Raw genomic sequence first — 20,980 nt, 5'->3', positions numbered from 1 at the left:
GAGACAGGTGGGGCTCCGAGTTGGAGGCCACCCTGATCTACATAGTGAGTTCTAGGGCAGCCAGGGCTACATAGTAAGACCCTGTCTTAAAAGACCAAACAAACAGGAAGGAAAGAAAGGAATTCAAACAAGATCTGCAGCATACAGTGTCCAAGTCAAGATGCAGGACAGACACCCCAGTCACTGCTGAGGCAGCTTGTGTCTAGTCACCTCAACACTGAGGGGACTGAAGAGCATCTCAACCTGAAGTCCAAAGAAGTGTCTGAAGAAAAGTGGAGATGGAGCTGATGCAGCCCCACCATGGGGAGGTTTAGAATACTGCGTGATGTGCCAAGTACGGCCTGAACTGGAACCTTTTGTAGTTGGAAGTTCTGCTTGTGGCTCCTGATGCGTACCAACTTCTCATGGGCCCACGCCCCAGGAGCCAGCCGCTGAGTCTGCAGACTCACGGCACCCAGTGAGGCATTGGACACGGCGGAAAGCTGGACGAGGACGCAGCCTGGGCAAGCCCGCCAGACGTCATAGTGACTGTGTGGATGACCTTGGAACTGTGAGTGGGGTTCGGTGTGGACCCAGAGCAGGCCGTCGGGTGGTGAGGGAGGAAAGGCGTGGCGTGGGAAATGCTTATAAGCAGGAGCTCCCAGGTAGCAAGTACAATGCCATTGGGGGAGAATGCTGTCAGTCATACGATAGGCGTGTCCTCTCGGGCAGAAGGACCTTACACATAGATACATAAAGAAAGCCTGAGACGCGCTGGGCGGTGGTGGTGCTCGCCTTTAATCCCACACTTGGGAGGCAGAGGCAGGCGGATTTCTGAGTTCGAGGCATGCACATATGAAATATCACAGTCTGAAACTTGGGGTGTTTTTCAGTTTTCAACAAGGATTGACTTCAAGCCTTTGATAGATAGATACAACTATTAAAATGTATCTCCAGTGTCCTATCCCTGAAGTGTATCCTGAAGCTTATGGCTTGTTTGTTTGGTGGTTTTGGTTTGTTTTCACCTAAAATTTCATTTGACATTCTTTAGATCATAATGAAATTGACATTCCTAGGAGGAAGTTTACCAGTGTTTTTCTTTCTGCGTGCTTTGTTCTCAAGTCTGCACACTGGTTCCCTTGGAGGGAGAGTTACGTCTTGGCCCAATCAAGAGCTCATCTTCTTAAGGGTAAAGCGCCCTCTGTTGTCCATGCTGGTGAACTGCATCACACGCTCAGACCACAGTTCCCTCAGATGTCATGGACAGAGCTTTGAGGTGTTGTGTGAGGTTTTATGTTCCTGGAAGTAGGGAAATCTTAGCAGTAGTAGTCCTCTGTATCAATGATTGTATGGGCACAAGGTGACAGCATTATATGCCTGTTTCCTGTGATCATCTCTGAAAAAAAAAAAAAAAAGTATCAATAGAAAACACTACTAAAAATGTGTGAAATCAGAATTCAAGTCTAATAAGAAAAAGAAAACTTAACAGGTATACACCTTTAATCCCAGCTCTTGGGAAGCAGAAGCAGGCAAATCTCTTGAGTTTGAGGCCAGCCTGGTCTACAGAGTGAGTTCCAGGACAGCCAAGGCTATTCAGAGAAACCCCATCTTGGGGGCAGAGGTGGGGGTGGAGATGGAGAAAAACTTGATTATTCAGAGCTCACTTAAGAGTTTTTTTGTTGCCAGGTTTCTGAGTTCGAGGCCAGCCTGGTCTACAGAGTAAGTTCCAGAACAGCCAGGGCTACACAGAGAAACCTTGTCTCCAAAAACAAAAAGAGTTTTGTTGTTGTAGTTTGTTTTTGTTGTTGGTTTGTTTTTGGTTTTGGTTTTGGTTTTGGTTTTGGTTTGGTTGTTTCTTTTTGAAACAGAGTCTCTTAGGTACCCCTGGCTGGACCAGAACTTGCTATGTACACCAGGCTACCTTCTAACTCACAAAGATCCATCTGCCTCTGACTCCTGAGTGCTGGAATTAAAGGCATGCCTTCCCATACCCGGCTCCTTTAAGTTTTGGATGTGTGTTTTGGTTTTGGTTTTGTTTGTTCATGGCTGCAGTAATGACTTGGGAAACCAACTTCTTTAGTCTCTGTTAAATATAAGATGGAGACAGAGCTGTGTGTCTGCGCATAGGGATCCTGGGTTTGATTTTTTTTTTCCCCAAAATTTCTCCAGAGTGCTAGAGAAAAAACTCTTAATTTATCTGACTTAAACATGCTAACACTTACCATATCCTAATGATACTGTTTATATAGCCACAGTGTAATGATCCTTGAGTAACGGTGGCCATGTAGTGGTCACTGTGCTATGGCTGATATGGAATGGCTACTATGTGCTGGTCACTGGGTGGTGGCGTCCATGTGTGGTAACTGTTTGACAGTCACAGTGTGATGGCCACTGTGTGTTGTTCTCTATGTGATGGCCACTGAGAGATTGGCACTGTGTAAGGACCTCTATGTGATGGTCATTTTGTAATGACCACAATGAGATGACCACAGAGTAATGGTCACTGTGTCTTGTCTGTCGGTGTGAAACTTGAAATAGGGCCGGGCAGTGGTGGCGCACGCCTTTAATCACAGCACTTGGGAGGCAGAGGCAGGCAGATTTTTTAGTTCGAGGCCAGCCTGGTCTACAGAGTGAGTTCCCAGGACAGCCAGGGCTATACAGAGAAACCCTGTCTCGAAAAAAACAAAAACAAAAAAAAAAAAAAAGAAAAAAGAAACTTGAAACAGTACTCTTATACTACCTATGCCTGTTTCACCATCAGTGAGACAAAGACAACACAATCATAGGGCCCACTGCAGGACAAGGATCAGATGAGATACAAATTGAAAGACAAGAAAAAGATTTTCTCACTCCTTCTGGGCTCAACTAATACAAGCCTGCAAATCATACACTAAGCATTAACAGGAGAAAAGCTGTACCATTTTAGCCATGTTTGTGCGCGTGGGAATTCACAAAAAAAGTAAACTCAAGCAGTTAGTTTAGATAATGTATACATTTAACAAGGCTGAGCTTCAAAGTAACCGAGAAGTGTATGTAACTAGGAGCTAGAGAGAGAGAGGTTATTTCCATGGGGCTGTGCCTACACGTATGCAACTTGGGCCTGACTTTCCTGTAACAAGAGTCATTTTCCTCCTAGGATGGAGGAAGGGGAACACTATCACAAGAGAAGTTTTTGTCACTTTGCAAAGGGACGTTTATGTCCTGTTCTTAGAAAAGAAGTGGGCAAAAAGCCACAGGTTGTCAAATAAAATGCCCAAGGCCAGGAGTGGGTCATCTCCTTCCAGTCGCTGGTCACAGACGTCCTGAAGCTCCAGGCTACTGTTATTGCTCCCGGGTGCTTGCCAGAACTTAAGGGTGGGACCCTACTACTGAAGACACCATACACTTTGGTCACAGGACTTAGAAAAATCAACCTGGTATTGACCAGGACACTTCTTCCATGACAGCTTGTTTTCATCGTACTAGGGCACGCTATGTAAGCTGCTGGGGGAGAAGTTATCAACGGTCTTATCCATCCAGCTTGTGAACCCTGTGAACCACAACAATGAGTATCCCAGCAGGATGTGTCCATAGATATGCAGTAGTGGCATAAACGTTACAGGGGTGACTAACTGCTTTGTGATTGGATCTAAGGTGTACTCCACAGGAAAAATGCATACCTAGTAGTATAAATCTGACCGAGAGAGAACCCAGCTGAGGAGCCCATAGGTGCCATAGTTGAACCCTACTACTGTTATTGTGTTAAACAGACACCTAGATTAGTGCAACTCTCAGGCCTACCTCCCCAGAAGTCTCCTTGTGTGGTGAATGACAGTTAATACAGAAACTCTCGATTGATCAAACTTCGGAGGATAAGTGTCTGTGGAGTGCCACAGATGGGACATCAGCATCAGGAAGATTGTAAAAGACAGAAGTTGGTGACGACTGGGGCAAAGCAGTGTCTTCTAAACACGGCAAGGCCATTGTACTCATGAACTCACAGCAGCTGTGGTTTGTATTAAAACCTCAAAAAAGAAAATAAAAGGCACCTGTACAAGATCAAGCCACTCAACATTCTGGCTTGAACCGGGGAAGGACCCCACCCTTATCTAAAGCCATTGACAACTGGTGGCTGTTAGGATGGAGACATTTTTCCTTAGGGGTTGGCCCCTGGTAGGTTGGCCCCGCAGCTGTGTGTATACTGAGAGTACAATCGGGACCCAGTGGGTTATTTTTAATTAAAAATGGTATGTAAGGGACTGAAGAGATGGTTCAGCGTTTAAGAGCGTTGACTGCTCTTCCAAAGGTCCTGAGTTCAATTCCCAGCAGCAACCACATGGTGGCTCACAACCATCTGTAATGTCCAATACCCTCTTCTGAAGGTAGCTACAGTGTTCTCCTCTAGATTAAATAAAATAAGTAATTCTTTAAATAAATAAATAAATAAATAAATAAATAAATAAAAAGAGCACTGACTGCTCTTCGAGATGTCCTGAGTTCAATTACCAGCAACCACATGATGGCTCACAACCATATGTAATGGGATCTGATGCCCTCTTCTGGTGTGTCTGAAGACAGCCACGGTGTACTTATATAAAATAATCATTTTTTGAAAAAAAAAAAGTATATATATTATATATATAATATTTATATTTTATATAACTATAAATATATAATATATATAAATATAAAATATAAACATATATATAATTAAGAATAGACTATTAACTGCCAATAGTCTTGCATGAAGGGGGACATCATAAGCCCCTCCTCCATCCATGGAGACATGTTAGCAGACTCCATCCTGCACAGTTCCCCACAGAAGCTGTGACTTCATGAGTGCAGCGGCTTTGTCAGATGTAGAAGACATCTTTCGCAGCACACGTGCACACATTTCCTGAGCCTCTGGAGGGATGATACAGACATCTCTGTAGGGTAGAGCACTCAACAGTCATTTTCCTTAGTCTGACCGGCTGTGAGTCCATGGTAAAAAGAAGCTTCTCCGACCAAGGCTGAATGCAGCAGGGATGGATGGGTATAAACATAAGAATTTAGAATGTAGTTTGACACTGTACTAGGTAGTTTTATGTCGACTTGACATAAGCTAGAGTTATCTGAAAGGAGGGAAACTCAAGAAAATGGCTTCTTAAGATCCATCTGTAGGGCATTTTCTTAATTAGTGATTGATGAGGGAGGCCCAGGTCATTGTAAGTGGTACCATCCCTGGGCTGGTGGTCCTGGGTTCTATAGGAAAGCAGGCTGAGTACAGGGCTGGCTGTAGCTTGCATGTGGGCATGGGTCCTGTTGGGCTGTGTGGTGGTTCCCGAGCGTCTGCTGCTGCTCAGGGAGGCAGAAGCATGGGAATTTGGCTGAGTTCCCTCCACGCAGTGCTGGGCAGACACTGGGCTGAGAAGCCACGGGGCTCCACTGGGGCATGAGGAGATCTCAGCCTGAAATCTCACCGGGGGTTGGGGAGCAGAGCTTCTGAGTGGGGGTCTCCAGGCAGAAGCAGCTGACTGGGAGACCAGTGGTTTCTGTCTTTGGGCTCCCAGACACCACTGGGAGCCCAAAAGAACAGAGACGGAGTGGGCATATGAACTGGACTGGCCCACAGCCGAGAGGAATGAGGGAGAGAAGTTCTGGCAGTGCCCTGTGGGCGTTCGTGGGAGAAGTCTTCTAGCGGAAGACTTAATAGCAGTGGCTCAGTAGTCAAAGGCCTCCACGGTTCCCCACAGCAGAAGTCCATGGTTTTAAAGGGTTTATTGTCATGGCAGAAAGTAGATATGATTGTACCCCCTCACCCCCTGGTTCTCAGAGTGGGCCTGACTTAAATAGGGAGAGAGGAGGGTCTGGGAAGGAATGCTTAATTGGCTACACCCTCTGGCCTTTAGGTATCTCATTAATATGGAGATCTCTTGAGGCTCTGAGGCCTGTAGTCACGCCCTCTACCTGTGCTAGGTGACACAAACCTCTCTTTGGGAGGGGCTGTAGGGGCATTTGTCCTACATGACTGAAAGACATGGATCAATGGAGGTCTTCGGCCGCTTGTCAGGAGCCTGGAGTCTGGGAGTATAGCAAAATGTATGCTGTCCCTTGCAGGTATACCTGTTGAGTCTCCGGCCATCTTTAGCCAGTGCTTCACCAGAAACCAAGCTATCCTTTCACAGTCCCACAGCTGAGCAAGCCATGGGGAGCAAGCCAGTAAGCAGCACCTTTCCATGGCCTCTGCATCAGCTCCTGCCTCCAGGTTCCTGCCCTGTGTGAGTTCCTGTCCTGGCTTGATGGACTATAATATGGAAGTGTAAGCCAAATAAACCCTTTCCTCCCTCAATTCACAGCAAGAGAAACCCGAAGGCAGACACTGTGACCATTTAACAAATCAACACCAGAGCCCATGACCTCCTAGCCCTGGGATTTTGAATGGTTTTACAGTACCAGACACTATTCATTGCCATGGTGGGCCTCACATCCAATTAGAAAACATTTGGTCACCCCAGCATACAGTCATGTCACTATTGTACCACAGTCTTGTTTGGTAGGTTGTCATTTCTGCTCACAGCGTTCACTGCTGGGGAAGACTTGACTTTTGTCCCACAGATGCCTGCAGCTATAATTAGATTCAGACCTAAGTGCCAGCATCACCTTTAACACACACCATTCCTCACTTCACAGAGCTTACAATGCTATGCAAAGGTAGACAGCATGCATACAAAGATGCACAAGGCTATTGTATGAACTTTCTTGTTGCTATACTTAAAAGGAAGGCAGGCTCCTTGTTAAGAAAGGAGTTTTATTTAGCTTACAGTTTGGGAAGCTGAAAGTCCAAACAGCATGGCACAGATACTGGCAATGGGCACTCTCTTGGCTTCATTACCTCATGCATTGGGAACACATAGGGGGCCAAGAGGTCACATGGCAAGACTGACACCCAGGGAGAAGTGAGCTTCACTTCCCTTCCTAGAGCATTTTCCCACCTGACTTCACCAGCTCCCTCTAGACTCCACCTCTTAAAGGGTCCCTCACCCAGTATCACCACCCTGAGGACTGAGGTCCCAAGACATGAAGCTTTGGGAGCACAAAGCACACCCACACCTCAGAAGTTATCAACTAGCATCAGTGTCGAAAGAAATAACAGTGTTGAAAGGAGGAGAAACAAACTGCTGAGGGAGACTCTACTCCAAGGCTCAGTGTTACATAAAAGATCACCTTTGCACTAGATCACGAAGGGTAGGTAACATTTAGATAGAATGAAATTCAGTTCTAGGAAGCAAAAGTATAAATAATACAGAATCATGGACTGGAAAGATGGCTCAGTGGTTAAAAGCACTAGCTGCTCCAGATAATTTGGGTTCGATACCCCAGCAACCCACATGGCGGCTCACAACCATCTGTTATTCAGGTTCCAGGAGACCTGACATCCTCACACAGACACACATGCAGACAAAACAGGCATGTGTGCACACACAGACACATCAGAATCATCTAGAACATGTGGTAAACTTCAATCAGCCAGTCACCAATGTGATAGGTGAAGGGCCTCAGAGTGGCCAGAGGAATTGGTGTGACCATCTTGAGAAAAGCTACAGTACCAAACACAGCACTGTGAACCCATGGTGCCTCATGACCTCATCACAGATGGTGATGACCTCATCACAGACAGTGAAAAGCTGTTCAGGGTAATGACGGATGAATGCCTGCTTGGGAAGGGAAGTGCCACCGCAGGCTTTGGGCAAGCATGTGGTGAGTTAAATTGTCCTGAGTGTTGGCAGAGCATGTCTGGGGCAAGTGCCATGTAACTATGGCAGGAGTGAAGCAGAAATCACAGTAGTAAACTAGACCAAAGGCGGTGGGTAGGTAGCCACAGTGAGACGTTCAAGAGTTGTGGCTTGGGCTGGAGAGATGGCTCAGCAGTTCAGAGCCCTGGCTGCTGTTCCCAACACCCACACAGCAGCTCACAACCCTCTGTGGCTCCGATCCCAGGAGATCCAACATCTGCTTTTGGTCTCCTTGGGTATTTCACACACACAGTGCAGTGCACAGACATACATGCAGCCAAAACACCCACACACAGAAAATAACTAGTTATTTTTTTTTAATGAAAGACTTGTGGCCTGTTTCAGAAAAACCTGAAAACCCAAAGGTGTTGCAGGAAGCCAGTATCTTTGGAACTAATCCCTCCCTGTGCCTGTCCAAGTGAGTGTAAGACCTCTGAGTATTGTTTCCTGTTCCTGGGAAAGTGGGGGGAGAAGATTAACCAGTGGGCCTGACAGAGGGAAGTGTGCCATGGAGAGGTGTGTGGTCTCCATCTGGTCCTGAAGGTACAGAAATGAAAACACAAATCGGAGCTTGATGCTTCCTGGGCCAACTAGAGCAGATGCACTCGGGGTTGAACCTTTTCTCCAGCTGGTTCCTGCAGCCTTGCTCAGGTGTGTGTGGGGGTGGGCACTACACTGGAACCTGTGTTCAGGGCCTGAGGAAATGACTCGTTGTTACGATCCACCCTGAAAAGCCTTACCCATGGGGCTACACTAGTTCCAACTACTTCTGTTCTAGAGTGGAACAGAGAACACAAGCTGACAGTCCATCAGAGGTGTTCATAAGTTCCCAGACCTCCCTGGGGTATCACTGACTGTCACTATGGCTGCAGGGGGTGAAGCAGAGAATGTGAGGAGGTGGATGGCAGATAGCAGGCTGGAGAAAGTTCAGCAAGCTAATTGAGTGCCACTGTGTTTGACACTGCCAACCTACCCAGAAAGGGTTTAGGGTGTTGGCTGCAGGCAAGCGTTACACCTACCTTCCCCTGAGTGCTAGTCTCAGATGCTAGTCAGCACCCTCTCCCTAGGGCTTTCTGCCCCCGCTGCCCCATCTCCCTAAAGGGCAGAGGGCCACTTGAGGAGCCAAGCAGGCCAGGAGTGAGTGTTGTGTAAGGATCCCACAGGGTTTTAGAGCCACCGATTCACTGCGTCCTTTGGACAGAATGAGGCTTTGCATGGCCAGGGTCACTGTCAACCCTGGTGCTATCAGAATGATCCCCTTCAGCTGCAAGGCCTGTGCCCAGAAGAATGGAAAAATTGACAAAAGACATCTGTACTTCCATGGTTTCTTATTTGCACAGTCACCTCCGTCCAATATGGAGGAGGGGGAATCAGTTCACATACAGCTCAGCCCTGAAAATGAAGGACATATTCACAGTTGAGTGTCGATGAAATTATGCTGAGAGAAATGAGCTAGCCTGTGGTATTCAGAGCAGTCAGACCCAAAGAGACAGAAAGTGGAGGGAAGGGTGAAGGCCAGAGGCTGGGGGGCGGAAGTTGCAGCTCCTGTCTTGTGGATGAAACAGTTCCACTTGGGAACACAAAGGATTTGGGCTGCAATGCACAATGACTGTACATGAAATTGTATACCAAAGATGGTTGGTGGGCTGGGTGTAGCTCGAGCAGCTGAGCACCTGCTGGTCTGAGGAGGCTCTGCACCTGATCCCTAGGACTGTGGGAAAAGAAAAAGTTAGAATAGCTGGCTTTATGTTAGGATTTTTTTTTTGTCACAATAAAAGACTTTTTGAAAAGATTTATTTCCTTTCAATTTTATGTGTATGGATGTTTTTTCTGCATGTAAGTAAAAGCACTGCATTTGCACCTAGTGCTCACAGAGGCCAGAAGAGGTCGTTAGGTCATCTGGGATCGGAGTTACAGATGCTATGAGCTGCCATTATGGGTGCTGGGAATCAAACCCAGGTCCTTTGGACTAGTAGCCAGTACTCTAACCACTGAGCCATCTCTCCAACCCAACTAAAGGGATTTTTGGTTGGTTGGTTGGTTGGTTGGTTGGTTGGTTGGTTGGTTGGTTGGTTGGTTTTTTGAGACAGGGTTTCTCTGTGTAGCCCTCTAGCTGTCTTGGAACTCATTCTGCAGACCAACTGGCCTTGAACTCATAGAAATCCACCTGCCTCTGCTAGTGTTTGGATTAAAGGCGTGAGCCACCACCATCTCCCAGCAGTTTCTTTAAAAATATTTTTTAAATATGATGCCCACGATGTGCTTCTTGCAGCTTTATGTTTTATATGTAATACTCTATCGTGTTAAGATGGAGTTTATCTGAACTACATTGTTATGTGTTTGGCTCAGAGGTTTGCTTGATTTTTGTTTGTTTTAGTTTTTTGTTGTTGTTTTTCTGTGTAGCGTTCAGAGTTTTGACTGCTCCAAACTAAATACAAACCATTCCATTATCCTAGAAAGTGCCCTGTGTCACATTCCCCTCAGCTCCCAGCACAGGCTCTGCCAGTCATCCAGATGAGGTGACAATGACACACACCCTTTGATTCATGAGTTTGGGGAACTGCCCCTCATACCCTGTCACCTCCCAGGTGCCTCCTCAGGCACAGGCTCATTTTTCTCCTCAACGGCACTGCCTGCTGCAACACTTCTCAGTCTCTGTGCTTTGTGGCTAGCTTTTGCTCGACCCAGTGTTTGAGACACAGCCGTGTTGCAGCTTAGCTCAGCCACTTGCCCTCTTTAGCGCAGAGTCGAATGTGTAAACTCACCAGCACTTGCTTTAGTCATCAGTGTTTGCTGTCCGCCCTCTGTGAGCTTTTTGTGATCAGGTTTTGCATTCCTTTGGATAAATAAATACCTGTGAGGATTGGAGTCCCTGGGTAATTAGATAATCACATGTTTAATTCTATTGTTTTTAAACTGCCAAGAGTTTTCTTAACTAGTTATATCATTTTGCACTAATATCTATATCTTCCCCAAAAAGAAACTATCACTGTGGCCAATGAGTTGACTCAACAGGTAAAGGTGCCTGCCTCATGAGTCTGAGAACCTGAATTGAATTGAATTCCCAGAACCGTGTAAAGGCAGAAGGATAGAAGAAACAAACAAAAACAAAAAACCAAACCAAACAAACAAATAAAAACAAAAAACAAACAAACAACAACAAAAAAACTAGTCCTCTGACCTCAGCATGCATACACTGGCAAGCACAGACAGCACATAAATAAATAAGCACAGTTTTAAAATTAAAGTTTTATTTACATAATGTTAACCTCTTTTAACTTATGTTCCTTCAATTTTTTTTTTTTTTTTTTTTTTGGTTTTGGTTTTTCTCTGTGTAGCCCTGGCTGTCCTGGAACTCACTCTGTAGACCAGGCTGGCCTCGAACTCAGAAATCCCCTGCCTCTGCCTCCCAAGTGCTGGGATTAAAGGCGTGCGCCACCACCACCCGGCGCTTCAATTTTTGACAACACTCATTGTACAACTACTACTACAATTGAAATATACAACAAGCCCCTCATCCGGAGATCCCATGTGTGCCCCAGGGAAACACACCCCCTCCAGTCCCACGGCCACGGATCGGTTCCTAGCTGTTCCAGACCCTCACGTAAGTGGAATTACACAGCACGTCGTCTTTTGAATCTGGCTTCCTACACGTGTGGTGACACATCTGAAGTTCGTCTGTGGACTTCCACAAATCACCAGTTCCTGTTTACTGCCAAGTACTCTGTTTTCTAGATATACTAAGCAGTCTAGCCTCTCTCCAGGTAACACAGCTTTGGTTTGCTTCCTGTTTGGAGCCATCATGAATGCACCCTCTATAAATATTCACTTATAAGATTTTGAAGAAAGCTGAGTTTATGTTTTACTTAAATACCAGAAAGCGGGATCGCTGGGTTATGGTTGAATGAATGCTTAATTTTGTAAAGAAACAGAGAAGCTCTGATTCAATTTGCATTCCTGTGGGAACAGGACAGAGGATGGGGGACTGAGAGGCTACAGAGTCACATGACAAATCCGGGGAAATCAGACTCTGGAGACCAGCATCAGGGTCTGATGTTTATTATGCAACGCATAAACCTATATAGTGTTTGAGCCAATCCCAAGCCCTAAATCCTTGGCCAATCATATCTCGCCACACCATCACTGCTCCAATGAAAGCCCTGCCTGATGAGGGTCCATCATCATGTGTGAGGACTTCCATTAAGATAGGGAGCCTGGCCTCTGTCCCTTTTTGCCGTCCCACCGTTATTCCAGGAGCTGTCTTAGATCTAATGCTGTGTAGGTCAGATCAGGACTCTGAGGAGCTGCAGGAGCCTGTGGCGCCTCGTCTCTCCATCACACTCTGTCCCTCACAAGGTTGACCTCCACATCCGCCACACATTCCCTTTAGCCACTCTAAGAACCTTGGTGTGCTGCTTCCTTGTCAGCACTTGGGGTTGTCAGGACTTTAGCCTTTCATTTTACACAGCTAACGGCGGTGTCTCCCTAGTGTTTTAATCTTATTTCTCTGAGGATTATTGTTGGTCACCACTCCACGCTCTGATCTGCACGTGAACGATCTTCTTTAAGTGACGTGTCTGTTCAAATCCTCCTAGTTCTGCTTCATTGTTCATTTCTCATCACAGAATTAGAGAAAATGACCTCGTTTTCCTCTTGGAGCATGAACAGTCCGAATCTTGGGAGTCTCATCCCCTTTTTTGTTTTTTGTTTTTTTTTTCTTCTATGAGTTATGACTTTACTTTTAGATAGAGCTAAGAAATCTCCTTCTAAACTGAGATTTTTCGTTATTTTTTCCTTTAGCTCTAGAAGGTAGCTGCAGTTCGTCGCTTGGCTAACGTGCGAGGTTCTGACTTCCGGTGCTGGCAGAGCAGGCAGCAGTGTGGGTGTGAGCCTGTAAACCCACGCCCTTCAGGAGGCTGAGGCAAGAGGACTGGGTGAGGCCAGCCTGGCTACATAGTAAGGCTTTGTCATAAACAAACAACTCTGCAGTGTGTTCAAGGTCGATATCAAGCTTCAGGCCAGCCACGTGCACAAAGACTCGGTCTTAAATACATAAACAAGCCCAAGAGATCTCTCAAGCTTCTAAACCGTACACAGTGGTATGTTGTGCATTTAAATTCATGATTCAGTGAGAGGCAAGTTGTGTATGGTCACCGCGCAAGATGGCTCAGCAGGTAAGGTCGTCACTTGCCGCCAAGCCTGATGACCTGAGTTCCACCTCTGGGACCCACAAGTTGTCCTCTGACCTCCACAAATGCACTGTGGCTCGTGCTTGAGTCCCACCTCCTGACCACCGCCGAAAAAATAAAATTTAAAAATAAAAATGTAAAAAAAATTAAAAATTCATTTTATACAAGGTATGGATGGGTCAGGAGGTCTTGTTCCAGAGCCCCTGCTGCAAAGCCTGATCCCAGCCCCAGCCACCCACCCCCCTTTACTGAAAGTTAATGCGTAGCCCCATCTCTGAACTCACAGCTTCCTTTTGACCCAATCTGTTTATCTCAGCAATACCACACAGACTCTATTGCTGTAGCTTGAAATTAGGTGGAGCCAGCCCTCCCACTCTGTCCTTTTTCAAAATTGCCTGGCTTGCTTCTTCTCTATAGAAAGTTTAGATCAGTTTGCTGGTTTGCTTCTTCAAAACTATGCACACACCTACACACATATATATACACACATGTACACACACATACACACTCATGCACATATACACACATCTCTCTCTCACACACACACACATATCTCTCCCTCACATACACATACACACATGCATGTACACATCCCTCTCAAACATGCATACACACATACAGGAACACACAAGTGCACATATATCTCTCAGACACACATGCATACATACATACATACACATACACATCTCTCTCAAACATGCACACACACATACAGGAACACACAAGCACATATCTATCTCTCAGACACACATGCATACATACACACACACACACATAGGCACATGTACCTCTTGCACACACATGAACATGTACACATACATATACACTCACACTTATGCACATATGTGTACATGCACATGTTCACATGCATTCACACATCTCTCACACATGTACGCACATACATTTCTAACATACACATAACTCTCTCTCTCTCTCTCTCTCTCTCTCTCTCTCTCTCACACACACACACACACACACACACACACACACACACTCATAAGTGTGGGTGCCTTCAGAGCCCAGAGACCATCAGCTCCCCTGGAACTGGAGTTACAGGTGGTTGTGAGTCACCCAGTGTGAGGTCTGAACCCTAATCCTTTCTAAGAGCAGTAAATACTCCTAACCACTGAGCCATCTTTCCAGCCCCTGTTGTTGCCTTTTAGTGGTTAACTACTGTACGTACACAGTGCAGTTTGCCCACGTATTCTCTTGATGAGCATGGGCATTGCTTCTGCCTCTTGACTGCTGTGACTATATAAACATTAAGCAATGAACGTGAGGACACAAATATTTGTCTGAGTGTCTGCTTCAATGTTTTGGAGATGTGGGGCTTAAACCCAGAGGCCCACACGTGACAGGTTACCACTGAGCTCCACCCCATCCCAACCATACATGTTTTGAAGAGCAGACACACCCTGCTCCAGGCGACTGTCACCCACCCCCTTCCCATCAGCAGAGTGATTTGTGATTTGGGTTCCAGTTTCTTCACATATCCACCAACATTTGTATTTTCCTGGCCTAAAAAACCAAAAAAAAAAAAAAAAAAAACCAAAAACAAATAAAAGAAGATGTGCAGTCCCAGTGAATGGAATTGTACCCTGTTCCGGTTTTGACTTTTATTTCTCTAGTCACATGGGTTGTAGTTGAACGTTGTAATAATCTCTTTGCTCTCTGCTGCGACCAAATGTCTGACAAGACACAGCTTAAGGGAGCGTTGCCTTTGGCAACTGAGGAATACAGTGTGCTGTGGTAGGAAGATATCATGCCAGAAGTGGGGGTGGGGTGGGGGTGGGGGGGTGGGGGGTGGCAGGCTATACTGCCTCGAGTCACAGAGCAGAGAGTAGAAAGGAAGCCGGGCCAGACTACCAAGGCTCAGGTCTGACCCCAGTGACACACTTCCTCCAGTGAGGCTCCACCTCCTAAAGGTTCCACAACCTTCCAAACCAACGAACATCACCAGCCGTGGACAGTGTTCAGCACAGTACTACTTATACTATGGACCAATGGGAAATCTCCAGTGTTCAGCAAGAGGAGATGTTGAAAAACCTGTACTGTGCATATGCTGTGAAAATAGTGTGTGGTAGTTTAAGAGGCAGAGGAAGAGCTACACATTGTTAACAATTGCAGAATGTGATACTCAAAGCCAGTTATATAAACACACACAAGAACACCACACAGCATGTGTGTACACATCATTCATCAAGAGGAGAACAGCAGGAATCCATCTGAACTGAGTGAGTAAGCAGGGAAGGGCCAGGAGCCATTGCTGAACATGATCCAGGAGATTCTTGCTTTATCCATGATGTCTCCATGAAGGTCGCATGCAAGAGCACAGACTGATAAAAATCTCTTCCAGCCAGGCGTGGCAACTCCTGCTTGTAATCCCAGCACTTGGGAGGTGGAGGTGGGAAGTTCAGGGCAGCCCAGAGCATAATAGATCCTGTCTCTAAAAAGAAATGGCTGGAGAAATGGCTTACCGTTCAGAGCCACTGTCTGATGTTTCAGAGGTCCTGAGTTCAATTCCCAGCCACCACATGGCGGCTCACAACCATCTGTAATGGGATCTGATGCCCTCTTATGGGATGCAGCATACATATAGATAGATCATGCATACACATAAATAAATAGCAGTAGTAGAAGTAGTAGGAGTATCGATGATGAAGAAGAAGAAGGAGGAGGAGAAGAAGAGGAGGAGGAGGAAGAGGAGGAAGAGGAAGAAAATGAAATCTCTTCAAAAGACCGAAACAATCCTGAGAAAACCAGAGCTAGGTTAGCACGCTTTGACCGTCTACTCAGTTAAGGAAGACCTGGAATCTCTAACCCTAACCCTGACACAGAGGCTTCTCTGGACTTGTCAGAGGCAGAACAAAACGAAAACACCTTCCACTGAACTCAGCAGCAAAGAACATCATGGTTGTTCCTATACTTGGAAGGAAAACAAAAACCCAGCAACAGAGACAAGCAGGAGGCGCCAGGCAACTAGACGCCAGCACTCGGGGTTATTAATAGCGTTGGTTGAGGGTCTGCCAGCTGCCTGGATAACCCTTCTTCCAGCACAGCAGGCTTCCAGCAGGAGCTCCAGGGACTTCTGGGTGTTGGCACACTGCTGGGGGTGGGGGGTCATGTGAGCCCTTTAAGCAAGAGAGGCCATGGCCTCTGTTAGATGCATATGACCTTGAAGCCCCAAAAGTTGCAGGCCATAAAAACATCCAGTGCCTGTAACAGTTTAATATCGAGTTTGGGTTTGGCTTTATTTATGGTTTTGGTTTGGTTTATAATTTATGTTGCTTGCCTCATACCCACTAGGGAAGTCCTCTACCACTGAGCTATATCCCCAATCCTAATATGAAGGTTTTGTTGCTGTTGCATTTGTGTTTGTTTGTTTGTTTGTTTGTTTGTTTCTGACACAAGGTCTCACTGTGTAGCCCTGGCTGTCCTGGAACTTATTATGTAGACCAGGCTGGCCTTGAACTCACAGAGCTCCACCTGCCTCTGCCTCCTGAATGCTGGAATTAAAAGAGTGCACTACCACGTCTGACTTCCCAGATACTAGTTTTAAAGCAGGCTATACACAAAATTGTGAAGATACTAATTCCCATTTTAGAATCCATGGCCATTTGCTTCTAGTCTAGCTGAAGAAAGGCTGCATAGAGCAAGGGCCCTTGCACAAGTGTCCTGACCACCCCCCACCTTCCCACCCAGCCGAATTTACCACTCCTCCTCCCACAGTGCTCTTATTCAGGTAGGACGGTGAGGACGACTGTCTTCATATTCTTCAGAGTGAAGCTGGCCTCAGGGAGAGTAGAGGACTTGAACCAGCAAATAGGAAGCCATTCAGCTCTAGCACCTGTAAACCTGACAGTGCCCCCACTTCCAGGATTGTCCATTCTGTAGAGGAACTGAGGGTTGCTATTCATGATCCAGAGAAAGCCTGTGACGGGCTATAATGCCAGAGAAAGGTGTGAAGGACTCACCTACCTTGGGACCTAAAGTGTAATTGGTCAGTGTTCCAGCCACAGCCCTGGCCTTTCTGGCTGTAAACACCTGCAGTGCGTAACACACACACACACACACACACACACACACACACACACACACATTCACGCACTCAATAGGATAGGAGAGTATCCTATTACATGCATTTCTCTCCTCAATCTCAAAAAGTTTGGCTGTCACTGGCTCAGAACCATGGCATCGTGTGTATGCAGTGACTTGGCTTCAGAGGCATCTGAACCCAAACCGATCCTCCTCAAGCTGCAGGTGGCAGGGCTGGACCACTAAGGCAGCTCCCAACTCTTCCTCCCATATCTGCTCCTGAGGGACTAAGCTTCTCCACCCAAGCTGCATTCCTGAGATTCTCAGTCTTGTGTGCACTCAGATATGAGGGGATAGTCTCCTGGACACAACTGTAGCCATCTTGAGGTGTGACTCCCATGACTGCCTAGAGTCATCTGGTATCATAAGGTGAGTTAGATACACTGAAACCGGAACAGTCACTTTTGTCCCAGTCCATAAATACGTCTTTCTTCCTGTAGTGGTCTGAAGGAGAATGGCCTCATAAGCCCATATATTTGAATGCTAGGTCCCTAGTCGGTGGAACTGTTTTAGGAAGAATTAAGTGTTATGGCTTTGATGAGAAAGGCGTGTCACTGGGGTTGAACTATGAAGTTTCTAAAGCCTACAACAGGTAGGCCTCTGTTAGATGCATATGACCTTGAAGCCCCAAAAGTTGCAGGCCATAAAAATATCCAGTGCCTGTAACAGTTTAATACTAAGTTTGGGTTTGGCTTTAATTACAAATATGGTTTGCGTTCTTATACAACCCAGGACCACCTGTCTAGGGATGTGCTGCCCACACTAATCATTAATCAAGAAAATGCCCCATAGACGTGCCGTGCCCACAGGCCAATCTAATGGAGGCTTTCCTCAGTCTAGATTCTTTCTTTCCTGATGACCCCAGTGTCAAATTGAACTCTCCCCCAAAACAACCACCACCACAACAAAACCTAATTAACCAGTGCATTTAGCCATGGGATTCAAGGTAGCAAGGCAGGAGTCAGACTCAAAATACACACAAAGATCTGAGTGGATGCCTACTAAGCTTTCTCTGATTCTTAAGCACCTATGTTCTCCACAGAGATTCCCCTAACTGCGAAGGCACCCGGCCTTTATTTTTCCCTTTATTTACCTCCCCTGATCCCGCCTTTATTTATTTCCAGCAGAGACCTCCCCTGCACCACAGGCCACACAGTGGGGAGGTTGGAGGAGGTGAGGGACACCTCCTACCAGAGTAGACTCAGCTTAATCTCTACTCCAACCCCAAACTGACCATCCTACTGTCTCTCATATGTCAAGGTGTGGTGCTGTCCTTCCAGCAACCCAACTAAAAATACCAGCGGGCTCTCCAGCCGGTCCCAGCTGTTATCACCATGTCCTGGAGATGCCCCAGCCTCCCTTGTGTCCATGCTCACTGGATGACACTTGGCATCTTTCTTTGGTTCACTGAGGTTCCTTCTCCTACCTCCCCCAGTCTCCTTGCTTCCACTCCATCGGCTTTCTCAAACCCAGATCAGAGCAGGTTAAACCCCATGTCTTCAGGCTCTCCACAGCTCTCCTAGGACCCACACCTACCTGCCCTGAACAGTTTTCCAGGCAACTGAGGTCTCATGGGGCATTTGCTCTTCCTAAAAACAACATAGAACAGCCTTGCAGCCTCCCCACCCCCAACTTTCCCTGTTTCTCTTCCTCCTCCCCTATCTCCAACTCTTCCTCTTCTCTTCTTCCTCCTCCTCCCCTATTTCCAACTCTTCCTCCCCCCCTTATCTCCAAATTCTCCTCCTCCCCATCTTCAACTCCTCCTCCTCCTTCAGCCCCTCCAGCCTCAGCATCACTTCCCTGTTTCTCTGCCCTCATGATTGAATTTCTCTCTTTGTTCTTTTACAATTTGCATTCAGATGTTACAAAGAATCTCATCCATCCGTTTGCTTTCAAGTCTGCATGACTTCTGAGTCAAGCAGCATTCTAGGTCTTAGAGATGAGAATTCTCATGACCTTGACCTACTCTCCAGACTCTCACTCAGTATGTGCCTAGTGCCACATGCATTCAAATCAACTAGCTTGAATTTTTAGGGCATAGACTATAGACCATCATTTACTTGTTAGAAGTGAGCCCACGGATCAATGGGAATGTTTCCTCATCTCTTTATTATTTGAGACCTCCAAACTTTCTATAATACTCTCTGTTATACTCTGGTTACTGTCTATTCCCCACCCCCTCCTGTCTCCCTCTTACACCTGTCAACCACAACCCAACCCCTCATCAGTTCTTTTTCCAGGTTCATGTCTTTTTTTTTTTTTTTTTGGTTTTTCAAGACAGGGTTTCTCTGTGTAGTCCTGGCTGTCCTGGAACTCACTCTGTAGACCAGGCTGGCCTCGAACTCAGAAATCCACCTGCCTCTGCCTCCCAAGTGCTGGGATTAAAGGCGTGCGCCACCACCGCCCGGCCAGGTTCATGTCTTGATTTTGTTCTGTGACCCACTTAGTGTAAGTGGGGCCATCTGTATGACAATCAGATTGGAACTGCCCTTTCGGAGCCTGATGTGGTTGTCGGTGGGGGGTGCTGACAGTGCTGTCGTCAGTCGAAAATTGTTCATCAGTGATGATAAGGCCCTGATATGAAAATGTGTCATATATATATATATATATATATATATATATATATATATATATATTGTGTGTGTGTGTGTGTGTGTGTGTGTGTGTGTGATGAGGGAGCAGAAGGGGGTTATCCTGCACTATCACTCTCCTTAGAGCTAGGTTGGTGGCCAGCAAGCCATAGCAACCCCTCCTGTCTTTACAACCGTGCCCCCAGGACACTGGGGTTACAGGCTCCCAGGCTTCCCCAGTTTTTGTTTTGTGTTTAAGATAGATCTCTCTAAGTAGCCCTGACTGTCCTAGAACTTACTATGTAGACCAGGCTAGCCTCAAACTCATAGAGATCCTCCCAAGTGCTTCTGTCTCCCAAGTGCTGGGATTAAAGGTATGTACCACTGTGCCTGGCCCTGCTCCCCACCCCCTCACCCCCGCAGCTTTATATGGGATTCAAAGTTAACATTATTCCAGCCCTGAAACCTCTTTTTTTTAGAAATGCAAATTTGCTGGGAGTAGGGACACAAACCTTTAAGGACAGCACTCACTCAAGAGGAAGAGATCAGGTGGATCGTTATCTGTGAGCTTGAGGCCAGCCTGGTCCAGAGGGGTGGGAAAGACTAAGGATTTAAATCAAAGGTGTTTAAAAGAACAAGCAAATCCATCAGAGCACTGGGGGCTCTGAACCTGGCTGAGCAGACAAGACGTTCACTCTGATACCCTGTGCATCTGGACATTAGAATTTCTCTACAGTGAAGAGCCATTTTCGAAAATGGATTGGAAAATGGACATTTTGAATGGATTGGTCCTATTTTCTCACCTCCTCGGTGAGGTGTCAGTGGGAGGGTCCAGTAATGACCTCAGGTGACTTTGTCCAGCCCCATATCTCTGGGCAGGAAAGGCAGCTTTGTGAGCCTCTTGCAGGGTGTTCACAGGAAACTGCTTTTGTCTTCTACTTCCTTGCAGGTGAGGTGGGGTGTGTTGACCCCAGTGACCCTGAAGAAGGAACAATCTTTGCTCCTGGGAGATGTACTGGAGAAGAGGGCTGGTGACTGAGCCTGGGACACAGTAACAAGGTCAGTGATGGTGAGCAGAGAGGCGCTTCCCCAGCTCCTAATTCCAGACCTTGTAGCTTTCGAAGAAAGTAATCTTCAACTTTGTTGAGGAGCTCTGGTGACTGACCCTCAGCTCTGCTCTTGGCGGGCGTGGGGCAGCGGCTGTTCACTGAGTGCATGAAAACCTCTGCTGGATAAATCTTGAGCTTACCTTCTGTGTCTCAGAAGCTGCCTAACCTACAACTCCAGTTATTAATGGTGGTAGTCATATGCTTCCTCCACTCCCTCTACTTGACTCTCTTCTTACCTACCCACAGGGAAGCCCTGGCACCTCCGAGAACCCGAAGTGCTTACG

Source organism: Arvicanthis niloticus, chromosome 14, assembly GCF_011762505.2.
Source record: "Arvicanthis niloticus isolate mArvNil1 chromosome 14, mArvNil1.pat.X, whole genome shotgun sequence".
In the NCBI taxonomy this organism is placed as follows: Eukaryota; Metazoa; Chordata; class Mammalia; order Rodentia; family Muridae; genus Arvicanthis; species Arvicanthis niloticus.
This window is presented reverse-complemented; position numbering follows the sequence as displayed.